This window comes from Pelophylax lessonae (assembly GCF_965119305.1).
Source record: "Pelophylax lessonae genome assembly, chromosome: 11".
NCBI lineage: Eukaryota > Metazoa > Chordata > Amphibia > Anura > Ranidae > Pelophylax > Pelophylax lessonae.
The window spans coordinates 34330526-34349908 of record NC_138778.1 but is presented as its reverse complement, the minus strand read 5'-3'; positions in this window follow the sequence as shown (position 1 = coordinate 34349908).

Below are 19383 nucleotides of genomic sequence, written 5' to 3'. Positions count from 1 at the left end.
CGTCAGACACTCTCCCTTCTGGGCGGCGCTTGCGCGCCGCCGGAGGCTCGCTCCCGCTGTTTTCAGTCACAGCGGGAGTCGGGCCAGGGGAGGAGCAGCGGCGATCGCCGCTGCTCTGCCCCGATAGCTGGGGATCTAGTGTGGAGATCCGCCCGCCTGTGTAAACACAAACGGGCGGATCTCCATAGTGACAGGGAGTGACAGATCGGACTGTTCAGCATAGCTGGACATCCGATCTGTCCATGACTCACTCAGTCCCCCCCCCCCCCACACGTCAGTAAGCACCAGGCATACATTAACCCCTCCCTCTCCAATAAAATTAACCCCTTCCCTGCCAGTGTCATTTTTACAGTAACAGTGCATATATATAGCACTGATTACTGCAGTAATGTCACTGGTACCCCCAAAAGTGTCAAAAATGTCAGTCAAGGGTCCGATCTGTCCGCCGCAATGTCGCAGTCCCGCAAAAAAAATCGCAGATCGCCGCCATTACGCGTTAAAAAAAAAACACCAAAAATGACAGAAATCTTTCCCTTTGTTAGTAAACGCAATAACTTTTGAGCAAACCAATCAAAATACGCTTATTGTGATTTTTTTTTACCAAACATAGGTAGCAGAAAACAAATTGGCCAAAAAATTTTAAAAAAATTGGTTTTTACATTTTTTTGGGGGGGAATTTCATATAAAAAAAATGTTAAAAATATTGTTATTTTTTCAAAATAAACTCTCTTTTTTTGTTTATAGCGCAAAAAGTAAAAATCGCACAGGTGATCAAATACCACCAAAAGAAAGCTCTGTTTGTGGGAAAAAAAGGACGTAAATTTCGTTTGGGTACGGCGTCGCACGACCGCGCAATTGTCAGTTAAAGTCGCACAGCGCCGAATCGCAAAAAGTGGCCTGGACGGAAGACAGCAAAATCCTCCGGTGGTAAAGTGGTTAAGTGTAGCCCCAGCCAAAAGAATAATTTTTGAGTTTTTTGGATAGCATAGGGAAGAGTTAACACACCCCTGGACCTGTTATTTTGCTGTCTGTGCCTCTGTTCAGAAGATTTCACCTTACTTTCTGTCCCTATAACAACTGGATTTTGAAGATTTTGGGTTGTTGTGGAAACAAGGATTGGTGATAAAGCTTCAGTGGAGACACATTTTTCCCATGAGAACTCTTACAGGAGTGAATTTCCCTTCCTGTGGGAGATTTCTCTTCACCTCTGTTGTCTCCCTTCATTTGTAAGTAGGAGGTGTTTGTAAGTCAGAGGTTTGTAACCCGGGGACTGTCTGTAATTGAATCATATACAGCAGCTAATTCCATAAAGTACAAACAAGGATTAGGGGCAAAATGCAGCACCTTATAGAAACGAGAACTTGGTTTCCATTTGTTTGAAGCAGCCAAAGCAAATAAACAGGATTACTGAAGGTTAATAGAAGTTAGCACATTCTGAATATTGCTGTCGCCTTGTTTGATTATTTAAAAAAACACAGTACAGCCTTATAATAAATTCTGAAATTATATGTAAGAACCTTTTTCCTGGTGATCTCTAACAATTTCTGTTAATCAGTTTTATACATATATTTATGTATATTTACAGTATCTCACAAAAGTGAGTACACCCCTCACATGTTTGTAAATATTTTATTACATCTTTTCATGTGACAACACTGAAGAAATGACACTTTGCTACAATGCAAAGTATTAAGTGTACAGCTTGTATAACAGTGTACATTTGCTGTCCCCTCAAAATAACTCAACACACAGCCATTAATGTCTAAATCACTGGCAACAAATGTGAGAACACCCCTAAAAGAAAAAGTCCAAATTGGGCTCAAAGTGTCAATATTTTGTGTGGCCACCATTAATTTCCAGCACTGCCTTAACCCTTTTGGGCATGGAGTTCACCAGAGCTTCACAGGTTGCCACTGGAGTTCTCTTCCACTCCTCCATGATGACATCACGGAGCTGGTGGATGTTGGAGACCTTGCACTCCTCCACCTTCCACTTGAGAATGCCCCACAGATGCTCAATAGGGTTGGCAGGTTGTTGCTGTATACTGACCACGGAGGGCTTAGGTAGCCCAGGACCGATTGTTCCCCATAATTGAATATATATATGCATATATGCCCCCCTTCCCTGCCTGAAGTACTTTACATACTAAGGAGAGGTTATTCCCTGCTACCAACCAGAGTACAGAGGTTGGAAATTTAATATTCCAAGGAACGCACAGGAAAGGCTGCTTCTCGTCCTACTCTAAGCCACTTTTATATAACATTAGATCCATCATAGCTATGGTGTAATATATACACATATATATTTTGAAAAGATACCTAAGAGCGGACCCCTACCTTTTCTGGCTGCGATCCCTATTGAGGAGGCTACATTAAGGGTAAACCCTGAAGCCTTCCTTCTGGGGACACATTTGGGACTTAAAGTATCGGATCCAGTGCAATAAATTTGTTCATGACGTCTGTAAAGAATTTATATTTTCGGAAGAAACATCTTCCAAGCAGCATCTAGTATCGCTACAACCTTGTCGTCTAGCATGAGTCACTACCAAGAAGGAAATACCGGTCTGTTATGGTCTCTCAGGCCCTGAGGAAGCCTTGAGCGAAACGCGTCGGCTTGCTGGGGACCTACTTTGACCGAATCCAGCTTGAGACCCACTCTCCACCCTACACAGGCTTTTTTTCTGGTCATATCCCCCTAAGGGATTGGTTTCTATATTGCTAGTGACTCTCAATGGTTGATTTTAGTATCGTATGTCAGTCTGTTGTTTTTTGAGTATACATGGTTGTCCATGTGTAGTTTTATCCTGTAATCATCAATAAAATGTATCTTGGTTTTATATAAATTGGTTTTGGGTCTGATCCTTCTACTCCCACTGGCCTGCAAAGCCCCATCTTTTTCTATCCTATTTTTTGTAAATCACTGGCAACAAATGTGAGAACACCCCTAAAAGAAAAAGTCCAAATTGGGCTCAAAGTGTCAATATTTTGTGTGGCCACCATTAATTTCCAGCACTGCCTTAACCCTTTTGGGCATGGAGTTCACCAGAGCTTCACAGGTTGCCACTGGAGTTCTCTTCCACTCCTCCATGATGACATCACGGAGCTGGTGGATGTTGGAGACCTTGCACTCCTCCACCTTTCACTTGAGAATGCCCCACAGATGCTCAATAGGGTTTAGGTCTGGAGACACGCTTGGCCAGTCCATCACCTTTACCCTCAGCTTCTTTAGCAAGGCAGTGGTTGTCTTGGAGATGTGTTTGGGGTTGCTCTCGTGTTGGAATACTGCCCTGCGGCCCAGTCTCCGAAAGGAGGGGATCATGCTCAGCTTCAGTATACATTACTTACATTTTTCTATTAGCCCCGCCCCCTCATCTCCCAGGTAAAGGGGGGGGGGCAGTTTACCATCTTCGCCCTGGGCGCTGGATCACCTTGTCCTGCCACTGCTTGGCAATCTTCTTATAGCCTAGGCTATCTTTAGGTAGAGCAACAATTCTTTTTTCAGATCCTCAGAGAGTTCTTTGCCATGAGGTGCCATGTTGAACTTCCAGTGACCAGTATGAGAGAGTGAGAGCCATAACACCAAATTTAACATATCTGGTCCCCATTCACACCTGAGACCTGGTATCACTAATGAGTCACATGACACCGGGGAGGGAAAATGGTTAATTGGGCCCAATTTGGACAATTTTCACTTAGGGGTGTACTCACTTTTTTATACAGAGAGATTGCTGCGCTTAGTGGGAGTATATGCCATTGCTAAACATAGAACAATCAATCAAGCAGCCAACACCTGATCCTTAATGAGAGAAACAGATCAAAAACAGCATATAGATAAAATGGTGTAGCGCTATAATATCTCAGAAAGGATAACTTATAAAGTCCATAAGTCCATAGTTTGATACAAAAAGAAAGAAATGGATCATTCCAAAAAAAAAAAGAGATTCCACAGAATAGGTGCTTGTTCCCCAACAGCATACACATGCAGATCTTCAACTATCAGAAGCCAGGTGTAAGACAGCCACCACCATGAGGAATAAGTCAGCCTCTTACCAGATCGCTATGATCCTTATTACAGGGATCATAGATTACAGGATAGCCAATATTGGGTACACATCAGGGGAGATCTCTCAAATAACTATCCACCGATCGATCATGCATATCCCTCAGGGATTATCCAATCATGTGAAGAGAAACAACTCTTATAGCGTAATACTGTCACACACAATTTTATTGTACATAAAAGGACGATTGGCAACTTACATTTGGCCGAGATCAACTGAGCATGTCATATGGAATCTCCTATATTGGGCATGGATCGGTACCAAACCAAAGAGATGGCCGCCGTGTCCCCCGCCATTTGGCCCCCTTGAACTTTTCAACCTTTTGCCACATTTCAGGCTTCAAACATAAAGATATAAAACTGTAATTTTTTGTGAAGAATCAACAACAAGTGGTACACAATCATGAAGTGGAACGAAATTTATTGGATATTTTAAACTTTTGATGGGAAGATGGAGGACCATTCTGGAAGAAAACCTGATGGAGTCTGCAAAAGACCTGAGACTGGGACGGAGATTTGTCTTCCAACAAGACAATGATCCAAAACATAAAGCAAAATCTACAATGGAATGGTTCACAAATAAGCATATCCAGGTGTTAGAATGGCCAAGTCAAAGTCCAGACCTGAATCCAATCGAGAATCTGTGGAAAGAACTGAAAACTGCTGTTCACAAACGCTCTCCATCCAACCTCACTGAGCTCGAGCTGTTTTGCAAGGAGGAATGGGCAAAAATTTCAGTCTTTCGATGTGCAAAACTGATAGAGACATACCCCAAGTGACTTACAGCTGTAATGGCAGCAAAAGGTGGCGCTACAAAGTATTAACTTAAGGGGCTGAATAATTTTTCACGCCCAATTTTTCAGTTTTTTATTTGTTAAAAAAGTTTGAAATATCCAATAAATGTCGTTCCACTTCATGATTGTGTCCCACTTGTTGTTGATTCTTCACAAAAAATTACAGTTTTATATCTTTATGTTTGAAGCCTGAAATGTGGCAAAAGGTTGAAAAGTTCAAGGGGGCCGAATACTTTCGCAAAGCACTGTATATATATATATATATATATACTGCCATCACTGACCTCATTCTAAATTGTCAGGGTAATTCTTTGATTTTAATGAATTTGCTATATTTATATACAAGATCCCAACGACCCCATTCTCCCTCCCATTGCAATCTATAGGCCCACTACAGACAGATTCCTGTCTAAAAGCCACAGCCTATACCATCTCAGATGGCACTTAATTTCTCCACTGGACTGTTGAGGACATCTGGTACTGTAGATCCTAACTGATACCATTTATTGTTGGAAGATTGTTAGTAGATGGCTTTTTCTTTAAAATGTATGAAGAAAAAGTAATGTATGCACAGTGCAGCATAGCAGTATTGAAGAATCTCCCAGCCCCAAACCTGAGCATATTGGATCACATACAAACCATTAAAACATTTTTTGAAGAATTTGACCTAAGTAATGACTTACAAAACCTCAAAGATATTATATATGTCCATTTATGGACAGAACCTCTCAGTAGCAAGGCTGCTGTTTAATGTTGTATGCCTATATTCATATTTTTTGGATCTAAATATTTATCCAATTATATCCTGCTATTTCCCTTGAACCACTCCTACTCCCAACCCCCCTCTCTCATTCTACACCTTGCCTTCCTTTTGCCCCTATTGATTCACCCTCATGTTGCCCATTTACTAATGTCATTTTAACCTGATAGGCTACTAAATTAAGTTTGTTAAATCTGAACTCCAAGCAGATATAAAAGACACAAATCATATATTTAAAAATGTATTTTTGTAAATACACACAGTGTAAAAACCTAAATTTGATTTGACTTGGCAATCTCCTTTACAACAGAGCTCAGACAGAGAGGAAGAAGAAACCTAAGGAGGTGGTTAGGTGTGCTGCAGTGCTCATGTGCTAACAAGGAGCATGCGGACAGGAGGAACGAGCAGAGTGGCTTTGAAATGATCTAATCAGTGTGCTATTTCTCCTTTCACTATCCAGTTCTAGGCTGAGGAAGAAACAAAACCTGTATGCTATACTTAACTGAAGCAGATAAAAAAACATGTTGTTTCCGTGCCAGACAGGCAAAATTGTGCAAATTTCAGAACTTGATGGCTAGCTATACAAATAATTTTATATGTAAATCATCTCCCATAATTGTATTTAGCTGTTTGTCCATAGTTCAGCCTTAAACTCTGGGATAAACAGTGTTTAATATCAAACTACATGCTTTGTAAGGTTGTTTCGGCTGATTTTCTGTATCCAGTTTGGAAAATGTGTTGGAATTCTGTTATTGTCTTTGTTAATGTATGTTTTATTCTGTTGTGTTTCCAATAAAAACTTTAATAAGAAACCCCGGACTGATCTGAAGTCTGTTATGGGGTCTATAGAGAGGGAGAGGAGCAGTTGTGATCAAAGTTTTATTAGTTTATGAAGATAATACCAGGAAATCACTAACTCAATATACATCAAGTAAATTCAGTACGTTTTTTTAAAGTAAATTCGTCCTACACATTTAGGGTTCGTGAATCAGAAAAAAACTGAAGCCAGCCGATTAGCCTAAAAAAAAAAAAAAAGAAAAGAAAAAGGAGGGTGCAGAGCTTGGAAATTGTACATACATAAACAATGCATGTAATAAGTGATAATCACCACAAGGTGGCAACCATCCATAAAAAGTGCTGATAGTGCAAACAAATGCAAAGATGAATATTAATCTTCCTTCTTAAAAAAGTACAAATAATAAAGGGTGGGTGGAGGGTGGTGTGTGTGTTCCGTGTTGTTAGTAAGCGTGAGAGTTTGGATGGTTGTCTTGTTGTCTGGTTACATTTCAGATGTGGATCCTACAAAGGGTAGTGCTAGTTATTGGACCAGTAATGGCCCCACCAATGTTACTCCATAAAAGATCACAATCCTCTCATTCCAACTTATTGGCCTTGTACTGCTTCTTGAATTATTTTTCCTTATATGCCTCTGCCTCTCTATAATGTTTTGTTTTTCTGTTGATTGTTCTTGCCTGTTATATTGAAAAATTAAAAATAAACACTTTAAAAAAAAAAAAAGTACAAATAATGCAAAGTCCCAAATTGAGATGAATATCAATCTTCCTCCTTAAAAAGTGCTAATAATGCAAACAGTGTGACAGGTGGGGGTCAGTGTGACAGATGGAGGGGCAGTGTGACAGGTGGGGGCAGTGTGATAACAGGGGAGCAGTCTGACAGGTAGGGGGGCAGTGTGACAGGTGGGGGGCAGTGTGACAGGTGGGGGACAGTGTGACAGGTGGGGGGCAGTGTGATAACAGGGGGGCAGTCTGACAGGTGAGGGAGCAGTGTGACAGATGGGCGGCAGTGTGATAAGAGGCGGGGCAGTGTGACAGGTTGGGGGCGGCATGATAAGAGGGGGCAGTCTGACAGGTGGAGGGGCAGTGTGACAGGTGGGGGGCAGTGTGACAGGTGGGGGACAGTGTGACAGGTGGGGGGCAGTGTCATAATAGGGAGGTAGTCTGACAGGGGAGGGAGCAGTGTGACAAGTGGGGAGCAGTGTGATAAGAGGCGGGGCAGTGTGACAGGTTGGGGGCGGCATGATAAGAGGGGGCAGTCTGACAGGTGGAGGGGCAGTGTGACAGGTGGGGGGCAGTGTGACAGTTGGGGAGGCAGTGTAATAAGAGGGGGCAGTGGGACAAGTGGGGGGGCAGTGTAACAGGTGGGGGGGCAGTGGGACAGATGGGAAGGAAGTGTGACAGGTGGGGGCCAATGTGACAGGTGGGTATTGTTACAGTAAGACACACTGCATGCTGTCCCAGAATTAGGTGCAAGGATGAATATCAAACTTCTTCCTTAATATATACATATGCATTGTCCCCAAGTGCAGAAATAATCCATGTTGTCACCGCACCACCACCTTTGCAAAACACTCACCAGATAAATCAAATTTATAAGCAAATACACATCCAAACCATATATTGTCCAATATGCTTGTGATCCTTTCTCTGCATATAAAGCCATGGAGCCCACACAGAAAAAGTATATAGTGTAGTATTTTATTAAAATAAGACCAAAAATACAAGAATAAGCAGTCCACGTGGAAAGTATATAAAAATGCCACAAACACACTCCAGAGGCTGCTGATCCGCACTTGGCAGCGTGGCATCAGCACGTACAGGCCCACCCTACTCGTTTTGTGCAAACGCACATCTTCAGGGGTCCTCCTACGGCTGACATCAATATGTGCCCCTATAAATTGCCTTCTAGCACGGGAAAGATGTGATATTAATGGGCACCATTTTCCTGTAACCCAACCATATAGACTCCAGGAGGATTGTCTGACAGCCAGGCAATCAGGGTTTCCAGGAGGAAGTTAGTATTGTCAGAATACATATTTCTCCAGTAATAAGTTTCCTTTAAACAAATTATTTCAAGAAATATCATGCTTTTTCTGGCCGTGCAGGTATGTAAAATGCCAAAATTTCCTTTTTAATATACCAAACTAATTTGATTTATAACTACTGTAGGTAGTTTATAAAGTCAATGAAACAAATTAAAATGCTAATTAAAACTTCACACAGTAGGATAAATACATTTCCTCATGTTAAAGTTGACTTATCAACTAAACACGGTAGCTTGTTAAATTAGGCATGGAGAGCTTTAAAATTCCTTCCTCGTTTGCCTTGATACTTGCACAAGAAGCTACTGTCATCGCAGGTAATACTTCATGAATATGTATGAAAGTGTGGCACAGAGCAGGTTTACTGCCACATTGCCAAAGGCTCTTTTCTGCCTTAGAGTGAACACGTATTATTAGAAATGCATTTATATAGAAAAAAAGAGCTAAAGAATTTCACTCCAGGAATTGTCATGTCCCTTTTCAGTACAATGGTGGTATAGGGATCTGCTGCCCTCAATTTTCTAAATTCGTAAATCTCTGTGGCAGTGTATTCCTGTCCCTGATTGTTATGCTGTCGGTTGCAGATCCGAATAGCAACATTTATGCCCTGAAGAAGGGGGAGTCTCTGTTCCTCCGAAACGTGTTGGCTTTAACATGTTTTGCTACCAATAAAACGACGATCTTTTGATCCAAGTGGGATTCTTATTGCTGATTTTGGGCGCTCCTTTAACCGACTACCACTAGAAACTTTGGAAACGACCACTAGGCCGTGTCTTATGGTAGAACAAGGGTCCACTGCCTTTTTTTCATCCAGCCGGGCCAGATTGATTTGGAAGTTAATTTCCCCAAGTAGCCCTCTCTCACCTACCACCAGTGGCATCGCTAGGGGGGCCAGAGGGGGCCATGGCCCCCCAATATTACACTGTGCCCCCCCAAATAAAATGCATTTTTTGTTAGTATTTTACATGGCAGAGAAAGCACTGAATCATTAAATAGGGCTGAAGGAGGCTGGTGTTCTATTGCTGTGCGAGACACCCCCCCCCCCAGGCTGTAATGTGAGCGTCCAGAATGAAAAAAAAAGCCTGATTCGTACAGAAGAATTGCACTGAGACTGGTGGCTGTAGAGTGTCTGTCTGTATGACACCTCCCCCTCCCCCTCCCCTCACAGACAGCAGAGGGGAACGGAATACAAGCTCCTTGTGTGTCTGCCTGGACAGCCCACTCTCCTCCCGGCATGCAGCTGTATCTGACAGGAGATGTGGGCGGGAAACATGAAAGATGCCAGTGGTGTGTGAGAGAGATAACAGCTTTAACCCTAAATGAGTACACAGTGAGCTGTGCAGTGTAGTGTGATTGCTGAACTGCCCCTATCTCCCTCCCTTGTCCCCCCCCCCCCTTCTCTGTTCTTCCAAGAGCTTGACAGACTTCACTTCCATTAAGAACTTAGGCAGCCCATGCATTAATTTCTTTTCATGAATTTGGGCTCACATCACTGATGCAGTGTACTGCATTGCATGTCATTTGTCCAGGAATCGCACAAGAATCCTGTACAAATGACATGCAAATTCAGTGCGATGCAAATTGAACCATACATTGTGTATGGCTCAATTTGCATTGAATCCGCTCCAAAAAGGTGTAAGACCCTTTTTATTTTTATTTTTGTCTGCACTGGAATCGGATCGTTAGGTAGTTCAGACCCATATGATCCAATTCCATCGGCTTCCACGGTGCGCATTGCAAACCAATTTGTGGGTATCATTAACTTTGATCATTAATATTGGCACCCGCAGTGGTTTGCAGAGCGCAGTCTGAACTGCCTGCGATTCTGATGCATTGCGGGAAAGGAATGGCAGCAGTTCCCTCACCGCATCAGTGTGAACCGGACCTCAACTATTGTGTTGACGAAAAAAAATATTCAATTCCCCCATTTACATATTAAAGGTGGATGGGGGAATCCTCCCGCTGAGCCAATGCCAGAACTACCAGGGTCGCACTTGCGACCAGGTCCTGGTGTTCGGCCACCAGGGGGGTTTCCAGCCTCCTCTTTCTGTCCCGCCCCTGATATTGACAACGCCAATCTGGGGTTTTCTGTCTCCTTGGCAGCAGCTGCAGCATATTAGGATCCAGTACTGGTTACATTATGGGGCTGATGGGTGCATACGGCGGGGGGGGGGGGGCAGCACTACTGGTTGTAGATGGCTGAGCTCTCCCCACCAGTCGCCTAGCAGCTGTGACACTGCATAGCCTTTTCTGTTGACATGGTGATCTGAGTGTGTTCTGGGCGATGCTCCCGATCAGATCTAAAAATAAATATGATAGTTGTTTTATTGATTAGACCCCCCCACCTTACTGGAATGGAGCCCACACAGTTGCTGAGCATATGGCTAATATATATGATTGTACTTTTGATTCTATTAAATACTGTGTTTATGTCCACATATTCGATCCAATTGGGAGAATCGCCAAAATTGCATCCAAATGGCATGTCAACAGAGAAGGCTATGCAGTGTCATTGCTGCTAGGGACTGGCGGAGAGCACAGCTGTCTACAACCAGTAGTGCCAGCCCTCCCGCACATTTGCCCATTAGCCCCATAATGTAACCAGCACTGGATTCTAATGCGCTGCCATGAAGACAGACACTGGACTAGCCCTGTCAATAGCAGGGGCAGGACAGCAAGAGGAAATTGGAACCCCCACAGTGGTGGAACACCAGGGCCTGGTTGCTGGTGACATATCTCTTTGTTTCCACCACCATGGGGGGGCCTAAGATGTCAGGAAGGAGGCCCACTGCAGAACATGTGAAAGAGCCCTGTTGTGGGAAAGTAATAAAGGGCCCCTGGATCAGTGGAAAGCACACCATGCACACAGGGAAGGCCCCCGGGACCGATGGGTGGGGGTGGTCAGGGTGGCCCCCTATTGTTTCTTGCACCGATGCCCATTGTCATGAATATTTCATGTTTTTGCCTTTTTGATGCCCATTGTCAGGGATTGTCACAAAGTGTTCGTAATATTTCACTTTCATGTTTATGCGTTTGATAGCCCTTCATAATGCAAATCTTTTGTCTATAGGTTATGTTAAAGAGACTCTCCAGCTTCCTTTTTGGAAGTTTGCTTTGGGACTTTTTAGCATCTTGATAAATGTCCCTAGTCAGATTGAAACATTGGCGCTCAATTGTATTGTATATTGCAAGAACAAAACAAAGGTGAATTTGTAACAAGACCTCTGGAGTGCATTCTATTCTTGGGGAAAAAAAATATATATATATTGCATTTTATTGTCGGCCCCCCTACTTTTGTCCCTGTCCCCACATGTGCCCCCCCAAAATATGAAAGCTGGAGTCGCCACTGCCTACCACCCACCCACAGACCCTCTATCGAGCAGGTCAGTCCAGCGCAGCCATCAACTTTTCAAAAAAACTGTCCCTGATTGTTGGCTTTGAAACCCCAGAAGGAGGAAGTGGAGAGAGAGAGAGAGAGAAAGAGAAAGTCTCAGCCACATGGCCTGTCCATGCTGCTAAATCCTGAACCTACAATAAACTACTATGGAAAGACAAAAGCGCAGAGTAGATACACTGAGTAAGTTCCATTTCCACACCATAGTTCCTGCTGGTGAGTTCCATTTTAGGTTGGTCGGACAACAGTTGTAGGATCTTTCCATCACCGCTGATCTTGTTTTCAGGTCTCTACAAAGACAGATGCTGCATCATCCTCAGGGACCCCTGCAACTGGAATTTGCTGCAACATTCATCTGGACGAGAAGATTAATGCTGGGTTTGGCGCTGCTAGGTATTGGACCTAAATAAGACAACATGCTAATAATAACTGATTAATGTTGTGATCACAATGTGTGCACAAATAATGGAGGGTAATGTGAGTGTCTAAAGTGCAATTGGAAACAAATACAATTGGAAAAAAGTGTTAATAGCCAATTGTGTATGTGACCCTCAGAAAAATCCTACACTTGGCCACGTACATAGTATAACAGCCATATCTTATCTGAGGTATAAAGATATAAAGAAATGGAAATATATAAAAATAAAAATATATATAATGTCTTGTGCTATGATCCGGTATTAAGTGCTTTACAACATTATATCCATGTAATGGAAATCCTTTGAATGACTACAAATATATAAAGTGACAGGTGCAATAAAAAGTGCTCAAAAACCTCAAAGGTCAAAAATCAACGCCTATATGACAAACAGTATCATATACAAATAAGGTTATAAAGCGATGTATTAAAGTGCTCCACAAAAACTCAGAAGTCTGTGCCAAAATGTAAACAGTATCATATACAGGAGAAGTCCTCTAAATGCCAAAATATAACAAGTGTCCTTCAAAGTGCTCCAAGTAAAATGTGTGACATTGGTGGCGCTCTGCAAGCCGTGCTCCCCTATTGGTTCCTCAATCACCAGAGTTCAATCCCCACTGGGGGGGGGGGTGTCAGACCTTTCAAACAACCACCTCCGACCGGGTCAGTCGACTCAGGCTCCACAACCAGATGACACCTTAAATCCACTTCTTAGTACTTATATACATGCAGAGATTAAAAAAGCGACAGCCCATAGCGAATACCAGTTTGTTATATTTTATTACAGACCATAAAATTACGCACTTACTACAATGTGCTCTCAGTACAGAGTGTAAAAACAACAGGAAGGCAGGGTTCAGTGCGTTCCATGGACCATATTAGAAATGATGCAAAGATACTCATGGCTCCACCCTACGCGTTTCATCACAATGACGTCATCAGGAGCTCCTTGGGAGCACTTTGAAGAGCACCCGCGATCGCTCCCTGCTGAGAGAGAACAGAGGTCAGTTGTTATAAACACAGCAGACCGTTGTTCTCTCTGAAATGATCACAGTGCGCCTGTGATCCTTCTATATAGGATCACAGGTCTTTGAGTTAATTTCACAAGTCCCTCCCCCACACAGTTAGAAAACACTCCCTTAGGCTCACAATTAACCCTTTGATCATCCCTGGGTTAACCCCTTCCCTGCCAGTGTCATTATTACAGTAACATAGCATATTTTTAGCACTGATTACTGTAGTAATGTCACTGGTTCCCCCAAAAGTGTCAAAAATGTCAGTTAGGGGTCCGATCTGTCCGCCGCAATGTCACAGTCCCACTTAAAATCACTGATCGCCGCCATACTAGTAAAAAATAAATAAAAAAATTTAATTTCATAAATCTTTCCCTAGTTTGCACTGTTAATGTACTAATGACACTGGAAGGGAAGGGGTTAACATCAGGGGCGATCAAAGGGTTAAATGTGTTCCAGGGGGAACTTGCTAACTGTGTGGGGGATGATATCACTGGGGGAAGACAGAGATCCGTGTTCCTGCTTAGCAGGAACACAAGATCTCTATCTTCTCCTCTGATAGAACGGCGATCTGCCTTATTTACATCGGTAGACCACCTTTCTACCTTTCTCGGGAACGATCGGCGGGTCCTGGCGGACATCACATCTGACGGACACGCTGATTGGCTCCAGCTGTGTCCAATCACAGATGGCACACGTGCGCGCCCCAGACCAGGATGAAGATGCGACGTACGGGTTCATAGTTTTGTGCAGCTGGGCCGCCCTGCCGCAGTAAATGTGCGGTGGGGGGTCCGAAATCAGTTAAATACAAAACATTCCCAATTCACTCTCCTTGTTCTGTAAGCTATCCTCTGATTGGCTTTACTCTTTGTAAAGCTAATAAATTCTACAGCACTTTAATTTTGATATTTTATAAATGTTATCCTAACGTTTTAAGAATAACAAATGTGCAAATTAAAGCTATTGTATGGCACTCTGGACATTGAGGGGGTAACCTGAGGTCTCCTATGTTTACCAAGTTGACTACTAATGAGTTATAGTGTGATTTTAAATCAAATCACGCTCTTACAGTATTCTGATTATTTAAGGCGTCAGAAGATGTATTCTTTGCAAAGGAAAACATGAACCAAGCCCTCAGCTAATGGCTGTAATTATGTTGTACGGCTTTTTGTTATTTACTCCACCTTGGCACTCGATTCAATCCGAGTTCAGCAAGTATCTTGTCTTGCAATTATCAAACACTTCCTGATAGGAAACATGCATTGGCTCCAAGGCCTATTGTATTGTGATGTATATTTTTGTTAACCAATAGGATACCCAACTAACCAAAATAAAAAGTAAAAGTGTAGCACCCTCCTAGGTAGGTAGGTGCTAGGAAAAAGCATCGAATTGCTCCTTCTGCTTATCAGGGGAGCCTGATCTGTTAGTTTGCCTGTCATGTGTTCCAGGTGTGATTCACTGGGTCTGAGGGAGTGTCCCCACTGTATCCAATGAGGGAGCTTGTTGGACAGTGGAGGAAACCTAACCAGTGCCACATCAGGTTTTATGGCAGTCCCAGTGAGAGTGCATTCCTGCAATGCATCCTGGGATTGACCATAAATACTGAGGGGACATGTGACAGGGCGTCTTTTGGCGGGAGCAAAGTCCCAGGAGGAGGTGGACGGCTGTCACTCCTGCAGGTGTGAGGAAGGTGGTTCAGGCAGTCGGCCTAGTGAACCAGGTGTGGAGCTGAGCTGCAGAGGATCCAGAGTGCTGACAGTGGAGCTGCTGGTAGAGTCTCTTGAGAAAAACAGTATCCGTGAGTACCGGGAAATTTGCCAAAGGGTCTGCCAAGGAAGGGGGACCACTCCAATGAAGTCAGGGGATCAAGGAGCTAGCTCACACAGAGAGTGTTACAGAAAGGGGATACTTTGTAGAGAACCCTGAAGAATAGGAACAAAGGGGGTGCCAGGAAGGGCCCTGAATATTGTTCTGCAATACAGTACAGTTTACCTCAGACAGTTCATTTACTTCTACTTCACTGCTAATGTCAAGGTGAAGCAGCAGCCTTGCCGCACTCAGCATTATTCAGTCGTCCCAGCCAATTGTGAATAGTTATACAAGTTGGAGTATCCCACTTATTCCCTACTCCCATCCAAGTTCTCAATAAAAACACAAAAACCAAAGCTCCTAGACCAGTGGTTCTTAACCTGGGTTTGATCGAACCCCAGGGGTTCGGTGAGTCAGTCTCGCGGGTTCGGCGGAGGACTCATATGATTCGTGATGACACGCACACCCTCCGCTAGTACCACTTCGCTGTTAGGGACTATTTCTCCAATTTCGGGCGTGTCCTTCCGCTCCCGCTCTGCGCCGTCATCATGGAAACACACAGTACAGAGCCCGGACCTGGCGGAGTGATTCACATGTCATGTGACACTGACACGCTGTGAGTCAGTGCACTGATGGCGAGGACAAGGACAGACTGAGTGGAATGAGAGCAGGGACTCGGAGACTAGAGGGGAGCGAGGTCCAACTCCTAGGCCTAGGAGGAGGCTTAGTGAGTGGTGGCTCACTCAAGTGACTCACTGAGTGAGTCTGACACCAGTCTGGCACCAGACCCAGGCCAGAGCAGGCCGCCCACAGGCTATGCACTACTAGGCCAGCGCAGCAGCCAGCCCAGAATCAGGAGGACTAAGGTAGGTAGATGTGGTGGTGTGGTGTTCTCTGCAGAGAAGTGTTTTACTAAAAAGGCGCCCACCCACTGTGTATAACAGTTATACACAGTGAGTGAGTGTGCAGTATTGGTATGGCTTTTTTTTTTTTAAAGTTAGGAGAGCCTTTTTTTTTTTTTTTTTTTTTTTGGTTAGTTGGTTGGTAATGCAAATGGTCAGCGCTCAGTGTTAATGCAAATGGTCAGCGCTCAGTGTTAATGCAATGGTTTTGTTCTTTAATGGTTTTATTCATTTTGTGCACCTATGTATAAATATATACCGTCCTAAATATGTACCTATGTTTTGAATTTGAAAAAATCATATTTTATTTTTCCAATTAAGAAGGGTTCGCTGAATGCGCATATGAAACTGGTGGGGTTCAGTACCTCCAACAAGGTTAAGAACCACTGTCCTAGACTGTATCCTGACTGAGCCAAAACCACTTTGAAAATGTTGAACTGTCATGCTGTTGCTAATGGTAACCCAGGGGAACCCGTAACCAGCAGCTCCCAAGGGAGTAGTGCTGCAAAAGTAAAAAATAACTTTTGTAAAAATAAAGCAAGTAAACAGGCCAGGACTCTAATTAATAATCTAATGGCAAACCAAGGTTTCTTGTTAGGTTAGATCTCAAAAGGGGAATTGATCCATTTGTGAGGAGGGAGTTTTCTATCATTGGTGGTAGAAGGAGATTTTCCACAAAATAACTTAGAACGCCATTCACCAGCATCTCTCTCAATAGCACAGCAGATGGGCAACTTGTCTTCCAGGGGCACACGCCCCAGACAATGCATTCTACCCAGAATTCTTCCTCTGTCAGAGGCAGGACCTCACTAGGAATCAGGCCTAAGTAGTGCCTCTCCAAATTAGGGACATCAAAAGACCACCGATTTCTCTCTCTCTCTCTCTCTATTTCTCTCTCTCTCGCTCTGAGGGCCTCATGGGGGGAACAAATATTTCCTTCAAAAGGTCACTAACTCTGGTCAACAATAGCCCAAGCTTCCCCTAACCGCACAACTCTTAGTGCCGGTTCACACTAATACGACTTGTCAGGTGACTTGGTCAGCCTGGCAAGTCGTACACTGTTGCGGTCATTGAGTAGTATAGGACCGGTTCTAATAGGAGCGACACAAGTCGTTCCGACTGAGAAAAAGTGTCCTGTACTACTTCGGGGCGACCTGGAGATGACTTGCATAGACATTCATTTTATGAAGTCCGTGCAAGCCGCGCCGAAGTCGCGCTGTACGCAACTTCACAGGTCGCCCCCTAAGTCGGAGCGACCTAATGTGAACCGGCACTTTTTTAGAGTTAGAGCGTTTTTACAGCTGATAACGTTCTCTTCAAACCCACAGGTTTTGGAGTTTTTTCCAGCCAGAAATCACCCCTGCCTCAAACGCTAATAACAGCCTATGGGTGCATGGACACCTAGGTTAACATGCGGGGGAGTTTACTGACTGCAGAAAAAAAATTCCTGAAGCCAAAAACAGCAGCTAAAAAAATGTCCAGTGTGCATGAGGCCTTAAAATTTAGCGGTGTCTCCTCTACCATCCCATTTTCTGAAGTTTTCTGTAAACAAACTGACTATATAAAGCCATAGGAGCAATAGGAGTCCAAACAATTGAATATCTCCAAAACTGTGAACTTGCCTCGTTTCCACTGAGCGGTACGGTTCGGTTCAGTACAGTTCAGTACGGTTCGGAACGGTACACCTTGATCAGGCTTGCGTTTCCACCGCCAACAATACCTCAGCTCAACAGTACCTCAACAGTGTAGCTCCACCCTGTTGGTACGGTACTAATGTGCTTGGTACCCCAACTAAAGGGTCCCAAAAAAGTGGTACGATACGGTCCAGAATTAGGGTACCTTTTACAACTTTTGACAATGAAAACGGAAAAAATTACGTACCGTACCGAACCAACCGTACCGCTCAGTGGAAACGAGGCATTAAAGTCTCTTCTCATATGACAAGTATGACATATCATCAAACTGGTGGTGCTTCCTGAAAGTTCAGGAAGATTTTTCCCCACTGGAGCAAATTGGACAATGATTTATTGGTTCTTTTTTTTAGCCTTCCTCTGGATCAACTGCGGGTATAAAATTGTACATATAGAGGATTTCTATTGGTTATTTTTTTTTTCTATTGGTTGAAATAGATGGACTTGTGTCTTTTTTCAACCTAACTATTTAACTATGATGCAAACAGGCTAAATACACACCAAAACCTGTGGCATCGTCATGATGTACATGGCGATGTAGCACTTCTTAGGGAACAGAAGGTGTTCATTGCTCACTTCTTCCCCTCACCTTTCCCCAATTGATAGACAGTACTTCCAGCCAATAACGCCCATTATCTTAGCCTACGTTTAGAGTAAGATAAGATTTCACATAAAACTTGAAGGATCAACACAAGGGACACATCATACTAACTGTAAACTATTTCCCTTTTGCTCATTTTTAAGGATGGACTTAATGTTCGAGTCGAGGCGCTCAGCGGGAAGTTCGCCCGCCGCCAAACGCCCCATAATGCACTGCGATCTCACAGTGTATTGATTGCTGATGATTGACCAAAGCATGCACGTGACCTGTATGCTTTGGCCAATCACAGCACATTGTACTGTGGAAACCATGATAAGCCAAAGTCAGGGTGCCTTTGGCCAATCATGGGTCAGGGGCTAAGCCCACACCCCACACTATATAAGGCTGCTTACACGGCAGCCATGTGTAGTGTGTTAATGGAGATTAGGCAGGGTAGTTAGTGGATTGTGTGTTCAGTCAGTTTAGTGCAGTCAGTGTAGTTTTGTGAATAACACAGTGTAGTGGTGCCACTGAAGTGTTGGTGTGTACAACACGTCTGTGTCACTCCACTGATCCCATTTTTTTTTTTTTAATTAATAATTTTTTTTTTTTTTTTTTTGCATCATCACTTTTTGTTGCTGCATTAATAGTACTCCCCCTTCTGTGTCACAGGTGCTATTCCTTTTGCATCAGCAGTGGATTTCTTTTTTTTTTTGGGCAGCAGCACGAATAATATTTAGGGCATACATGCTGTCCCCTCTTCTGCGTCGCAGGTGTTCCTCTTTCTGCATCAGCAGTGGTTTCCTTTTTTTATATACATATATATATATATATATATATTTTTTTTTTTTTTTGCAGCAGCAGCAGCAGTACTAATAATATTTAGGGCATAATTGCTGCCCCCCCCCCTTCTGCATTGCAGGTGTTCCACTTTCTGCATCAGCAGTGCTTTCCTTATTTATTTATTTATTTTTGGAGCTACAGCACGAACAATATTTAGGGCGAAATTGATGTCCCCTCTTCTGCGTCATAGGTGTTCCTCTTTCTGCTTCAGCAGTGGTTTCCTTATTTTTTTTTGCTTTATTTTTTTTTTAATTTTAATAAAATTTTTATTTTATATATAT